This window comes from Salvelinus namaycush, chromosome 6 (genome assembly GCF_016432855.1).
Source record: "Salvelinus namaycush isolate Seneca chromosome 6, SaNama_1.0, whole genome shotgun sequence".
Lineage (NCBI taxonomy): Eukaryota > Metazoa > Chordata > Actinopteri > Salmoniformes > Salmonidae > Salvelinus > Salvelinus namaycush.
In genome coordinates, this window is record NC_052312.1 from 17,382,607 (window position 1) to 17,390,594 (window position 7,988).

Sequence of the window (7,988 nt, forward strand, 5' to 3'; positions counted from 1 at the left end):
CCAGCTCTGAGGGACGATCATTCAACCATAACATGATAGAGGGGTAATCCGGAGGTCTGAATGATGTTCAGATGAGACATGAATAGACTTCATTATTTCAACCATTTGACAAATGATATGTTGTATAGCTGAGATGTTTAAATGTAACTTTTGGTATCGTGACTGCCTGGAAATGACTGAACTGGTTTATGTTTGGCACACAACTTTGTCAACTTTATATATATATATTGTTTTGTCTCTAAGTATTAGTCAGGATATTTCTCTAAATGTCAATCCAGCAGTAGTCCCATGGTCTATCGATTAGTTCCTGGAGCAATCCACATGTTGAGGTTGATGCTGTTGAGTTGACCTCAGTTTGTACAGCGGCAGCTGGGGGGAACAGTTTTGAGAAATACATCCTGTGTACTGCTGCCACTCTCAACATCTCTTTATGACTAACTGTTATCTAACTGGCTGTGTGTGTGTGTGTCTGTCCGTCCGTCCGTGTACTTACTGTCTGTCTGTCTGTCTGTCTGTGTCTCTCTGTGTGTCTCTCTGTGTGTCTCTCTGTGTGTCTCTCTGTCTGTCTGTCTGTCTGTCTGTCTGTCTGTCTGTCTGTCTGTCTGTCTGTCTGTCTGTCTGTCTGTCTGTCTGTCTGTCTGTCTGTCTGTCTGTCTGTCTGTCTGTCTCTCTGTGTGTCTCTCTGTGTGTCTCTCTGTGTGTCTCTCTGTGTGTCTGTATTTATGAGCCAAAGTTCAGGTTTAAGTGTGTCCCTTAAGTTTCCATCACATACTATTATCACAGACACTTCCAGGGTAAAGTTGTACATCCCTCAGTCCTCACTGTGTGTGTGTGCACATCTGGGTACCTGTTGAGAGGGATCCCCCATGGACAACCAGCCAACTGCATAGTCAACCACCTGTCTGTGTCGTCAACTACCTGTCTGTAAAGTCAACCACCTGTCTGTGTCGTCAACTACCTATCTGCATAGTCAACTACCTGTCTGCATAGTCAACTACCTATCTGCATAGTGAACTACCTATCTGCATAGTCAACTATCTGTCTGCATAGTCAACCACCTATCTGCATAGTGTACTACCTGTCTGCATAGTGAACTACCTGTCTGCATAGTGAACTACCTGTCTGCATAGTGAACTACCTGTCTGCATAGTCAACTACCTGTCTGCATAATGAATTACCTGTCTGCATAGTGAACTACCTGTCTGCATAGTGAACTACCTGTCTGCATAGTCAACTACCTGTATGCATAGTCAACTACCTGTCTGCATAGTCAACTACCTGTCTGCATAGTCAACTATCTGTCTGCATAGTCAACTACCTATCTGCATAGTGAACTACCTGTCTGCATGGTGAACTACCTGTCTGCATAGTGAACTACCTGTCTGCATAGTCAACTACCTGTCTGCATAGTCAACTATCTGTCTGCATAGTCAACCACCTGTCTGTGTCGTCAACTACCTGTCTGTAAAATCAACCACCTGTCTGTGTCGTCAACTACCTATCTGCATAGTCAACTACCTGTCTGCATAGTCAACTACCTATATGCATAGTGAACTACCTATCTGCATAGTCAACTATCTGTCTGCGTAGTCAACTACCTATCTGCATAGTGTACTACCTGTCTGCATAGTGAACTACCTGTCTGCATAGTCAACTACCTGTCTGCATAGTGAACTACCTGTCTGCGTAGTCAACTACCTGTCTGCATAGTCAACTAACTGTCTGCATAGTCAACTACCTATCTGCATAGTCAACTATCTGTCTGCATAGTCAACTACCTATCTGCATAGTGAACTACCTGTCTGCATAGTGAACTACCTGTCTGCATAGTGAACTACCTGTCTGCATAGTGAACTACCTGTCTGCATAGTCAACTACCTGTCTGCATAGTCAACCATCTGTCTGCATAGTCAACTATCTGTCTGCATAGTCAACTACCTATCTGCATAGTGAACTACCTATCTGCATAGTGAACTACCTGTCTGCATAGTGAACTACCTGTCTGCATAGTGAACTACCTGTCTGCATAGTCAACTACCTGTCTGCATAGTGAACTACCTGTCTGCGTAGTCAACTACCTGTCTGCATAGTCAACTACCTGTCTGCATAGTCAACTACCTATCTGCATAGTCAACTATCTGTCTGCATAGTCAACTACCTATCTGCATAGTGAACTACCTGTCTGCATAGTGAACTACCTGTCTGCATAGTGAACTACCTGTCTGCATAGTGAACTACCTGTCTGCATAGTCAACTACCTGTCTGCATAGTCAACCATCTGTCTGCATAGTCAACTATCTGTCTGCATAGTCAACTACCTATCTGCATAGTGAACTACCTATCTGCATAGTGAACTACCTGTCTGCATAGTGAACTACCTGTCTGCATAGTGAACTACCTGTCTGCATAGTCAACTACCTGTCTGCATAGTCAACTATCTGTCTGCATAGTCAACTACCTGTCTGCATAGTGAACTACCTGTCTGCATAGTCAACTACCTATCTGCATAGTGAACTACCTGTCTGCATAGTGAACTACCTGTCTGCATAGTGAACTACCTGTCTGCATAGTCAACTACCTGTCTGCATAGTGAACTACATGTCTGTAAAGTCAACCACCTGTCTGTGTCATCAACTACCTGTCTGTAAAGTCAACCACCTGTCTGTGTCATCAACTACCTGTCTGTAAAGTCAACCACCTGTCTGTGTCGTCAACTACCTGTCTGTAAAGTCAACCACCAGTCTGTGTCGTTGACTACCTGTCTGCATAGTCAACTACCTATCTGCATAGTGAACTACCTATCTGCATAGTCAACTATCTGTCTGCATAGTCTGCATAGTGAACTACCTGTCTGCATAGTCAACTACCTGTCTGCATAGTCAACTATCTGTCTGCATAGTCAACTACCTGTCTGCATAGTGAACTACCTGTCTGCATAGTCAACTACCTGTCTGCATAGTCAACTACCTGTCTGCATAGTGAACTACCTGTCTGCATAGTGAACTACCTGTCTGCATAGTTAACTATCTGTCTGCATAGTCAACTACCTATCTGCATAGTGAACTACCTGTCTGCATAGTCAACTACCTGTCTGCATAGTGAACTACATGTCTGTAAAGTCAACCATCTGTCTGTGTCGTCAACTACCTGTCTGTAAAGTCAACCACCTGTCTGTGTCGTCAACTACCTGTCTGTAAAGTCAACCACCAGTCTGTGTCGTCAACTACCTGTCTGTAAAATCAACCACCTGTCTGTGTCGTCAACTACCTATCTGCATAGTCAACTACCTGTCTGCATAGTCAACTACCTATCTGCATAGTGAACTACCTATCTGCATAGTCAACTATCTGTCTGCATAGTCAACTACCTATCTGCATAGTGTACTACCTGTCTGCATAGTCAACTACCTGTCTGCATAGTGAACTACATGTCTGTAAAGTCAACCACCTGTCTGTGTCATCAACTACCTGTCTGTAAAGTCAACCACCTGTCTGTGTCATCAACTACCTGTCTGTAATGTCAACCACCTGTCTGTGTCGTCAACTACCTGTCTGTAAAGTCAACCACCAGTCTGTGTCGTTGACTACCTGTCTGCATAGTCAACTACCTATCTGCATAGTGAACTACCTATCTGCATAGTCAACTATCTGTCTGCATAGTCTGCATAGTGAACTACCTGTCTGCATAGTCAACTACCTGTCTGCATAGTCAACTATCTGTCTGCATAGTCAACTACCTGTCTGCATAGTCAACTACCTGTCTGCATAGTGAACTACCTGTCTGCATAGTCAACTACCTATCTGCATAGTGAACTACCTGTCTGCATAGTGAACTACCTATCTGCATAGTGAACTACCTGTCTGCATAGTGAACTACCTGTCTGTATAGTCAACTACCTGTCTGCAGAGTCAACTACCTGTCTGCATAGTCAACTACCTGTCTGCATAGTCAACTACCTATCTGCATAGTCAACTATCTGTCTGCATAGTCAACTACCTGTCTGCATAGTGAACTACCTGTCTGCATAGTGAACTACCTGTCTGCATAGTGAACTACCTGTCTGCATAGTGAACTACCTGTCTGCATAGTCAACTACCTGTCTGCATAGTCAACCATCTGTCTGCATAGTCAACTATCTGTCTGCATAGTCAACTACCTATCTGCATAGTGAACTACCTATCTGCATAGTGAACTACCTGTCTGCATAGTGAACTACCTGTCTGCATAGTGAACTACCTGTCTGCATAGTGAACTACCTGTCTGCATAGTCAACTATCTGTCTGCATAGTCAACTACCTGTCTGCATAGTGAACTACCTGTCTGCATAGTCAACTACCTATCTGCATAGTGAACTACCTGTCTGCATAGTGAACTACCTGTCTGCATAGTGAACTACCTGTCTGCATAGTCAACTACCTGTCTGCATAGTGAACTACATGTCTGTAAAGTCAACCACCTGTCTGTGTCATCAACTACCTGTCTGTAAAGTCAACCACCTGTCTGTGTCATCAACTACCTGTCTGTAAAGTCAACCACCTGTCTGTGTCGTCAACTACCTGTCTGTAAAATCAACCACCAGTCTGTGTCGTTGACTACCTGTCTGCATAGTCAACTACCTATCTGCATAGTGAACTACCTATCTGCATAGTCAACTATCTGTCTGCATAGTCTGCATAGTGAACTACCTGTCTGCATAGTCAACTACCTGTCTGCATAGTCAACTATCTGTCTGCATAGTCAACTACCTGTCTGCATAGTCAACTACCTGTCTGCATAGTGAACTACCTGTCTGCATAGTCAACTACCTATCTGCATAGTGAACTACCTGTCTGCATAGTGAACTACCTATCTGCATAGTGAACTACCTGTCTGCATAGTGAACTACCTGTCTGTATAGTCAACTACCTGTCTGCAGAGTCAACTACCTGTCTGCATAGTCAACTACCTGTCTGCATAGTCAACTACCTATCTGCATAGTCAACTATCTGTCTGCATAGTCAACTACCTGTCTGCATAGTGAACTACCTGTCTGCATAGTGAACTACCTGTCTGCATAGTGAACTACCTGTCTGCATAGTCAACTATCTGTCTGCATAGTCAACTACCTATCTGCATAGTGAATTACCTGTCTGCATAGTGAACTACCTGTCTGCATAGTCAACTACCTGTCTGCATAGTCAACTACCTGTCTGCATAGTCAACCATCTGTCTGCATAGTCAACTATCTGTCTGCATAGTCAACTACCTATCTGCATAGTGAACTACCTATCTGCATAGTGAACTACCTGTCTGCATAGTGAACTACCTGTCTGCATAGTCAACTACCTGTCTGCATAGTCAACTATCTGTCTGCATAGTCAACTACCTGTCTGCATAGTCAACTACCTGTCTGCATAGTGAACTACCTGTCTGCATAGTCAACTACCTATCTGCATAGTGAACTACCTGTCTGCATAGTGAACTACCTGTCTGCATAGTGAACTACCTGTCTGCATAGTGAACTACCTGTCTGTATAGTCAACTACCTGTCTGCAGAGTCAACTACCTGTCTGCATAGTCAACTACCTGTCTGCATAGTCAACTACCTATCTGCATAGTCAACTATCTGTCTGCATAGTCAACTACCTATCTGCATAGTGAACTACCTGTCTGCATAGTGAATTACCTGTCTGCATAGTGAACTACCTGTCTGCATATACAACTACCTGTCTGCATAGTCAACTATCTGTCTGCATAGTTAACTATCGGTCTGCATAGTGAACTATCTGTCTGTATAGTCAACTATCTGTCTGCATAGTTAATCACCTGTCTGCATAGTCAACCACCTGTCTGTGTCATCAACTACCTGCCTGTGTCGTCAACTACCTGTCTGTATAGTCAACTATATGTCTGCATAGTCAACTATATGTCTGCATAGTCTACTACCTGTCTGCATAGTCAACTATCTGTCTGCATAGTCAACTACCTATCTGCATAGTGAACTACCTGTCTGTAAAGTCAACCACCTGTCTGCGTCGTCAACTACCTGTCTGTAAAGTCAACCACCTGTCTGTGTCGTCAACTACCTGTCTGTAAAATCAACCACCTGTCTGTGTCGTCAACTACCTATCTGCATAGTCAACTACCTGTCTGCATAGTCAACTACCTATCTGCATAGTGAACTACCTATCTGCATAGTCAACTATCTGTCTGCATAGTCAACTACCTATCTGCATAGTGTACTACCTGTCTGCATAGTGAACTACCTGTCTGCATAGTGAACTACCTGTCTGCATAGTGAACTACCTGTCTGCATAGTCAACTACCTGTCTGCATAGTCAACTACCTGTCTGCATAGTCAACTACCTATCTGCATAGTCAACTACCTATCTGCATAGTGAGCTACCTGTCTGCATAGTGAACTACCTGTCTGCATAGTGAACTACCTGTCTGCATAGTCAACTACCTGTCTGCATAGTCAACTATCTGTCTACATAGTCAACTACCTGTCTGCATAGTGAACTACCTGTCAGCATAGTGAACTACCTGTCTGCATAGTGAACTACCTGTCTGCATAGTCAACTACCTATCTGCATAGTGAACTACCTGTCTGCATAGTCAACTACCTATATGCATAGTGAACTACCTGTCTGCAGAGTCAACTACCTGTCTGCATAGTCAACTACCTGTCTGCATAGTCAACTACCTATCTGCATAGTCAACTATCTGTCTGCATAGTCAACTACCTATCTGCATAGTGAACTACCTGTCTGCATAGTGAACTACCTGTCTGCATAGTCAACTACCTGTCTGCATAGTCAACTACCTGTCTGCATAGTGAACTACCTGTCTGCATAGTGAACTACCTGTCTGCATAGTTAACTATCTGTCTGCATAGTCAACTACCTATCTGCATAGTGAACTACCTGTCTGCATAGTCAACTACCTGTCTGCATAGTGAACTACATGTCTGTAAAGTCAACCACCTGTCTGTGTCGTCAACTACCTGTCTGTAAAGTCAACCACCTGTCTGTGTCGTCAACTACCTGTCTGTAAAGTCAACCACCAGTCTGTGTTGTCAACTACCTGTCTGTAAAATCAACCACCTGTCTGTGTCGTCAACTACCTATCTGCATAGTCAACTACCTGTCTGCATAGTCAACTACCTATCTGCATAGTGAACTACCTATCTGCATAGTCAACTATCTGTCTGCATAGTCAACTACCTATCTGCATAGTGTACTACCTGTCTGCATAGTCAACTATCTGTCTGCATAGTCAACTACCTATCTGCATAGTGAACTACCTGTCTGCATAGTGAACTACCTGTCTGCATAGTGAACTACCTGTCTGCATAGTCAACTACCTATCTGCATAGTGAACTACCTGTCTGCATAGTGAACTACCTGTCTGCATAGTGAACTACCTGTCTGCATAGTCAACTACCTGTCTGCATAATCAACTACCTGTCTGCATAGTCAACTACCTATCTGCATAGTCAACTATCTGTCTGCATTGTCAACTACCTATCTGCATAGTGAACTACCTGTCTGCATAGTGAACTACCTGTCTGCATAGTGAACTACCTGTCTGCATAGTCAACTACCTATCTGCATAGTGAACTACCTGTCTGCATAGTGAACTACCTGTCTGCATAGTGAACTACCTGTCTGCATAGTCAACTAAGGTAGTTTGTCTATGCAGACAGGTAGTTGACTATGGCGACAGGTAGTTCACTATGCAGACAGTTAGTTCACTATGCAGACAGGTAGTTCACTATGCAGATAGGTAGTTGACTATGCAGACAGATAGTTGACTATGCAGATAGGTAGTTGACTATGCAGACAGGTAGTTGACTATGCAGATAGGTAGTTGACGACACAGACAGGTGGTTGATTTTACAGACAGGTAGTTGACGACACAGACAGGTGGTTGACTTTACAGACAGGTAGTTTGACGACACAGACAGGTGGTTGACTTTACAGACATGTAGTTCACTATGCAGCCAG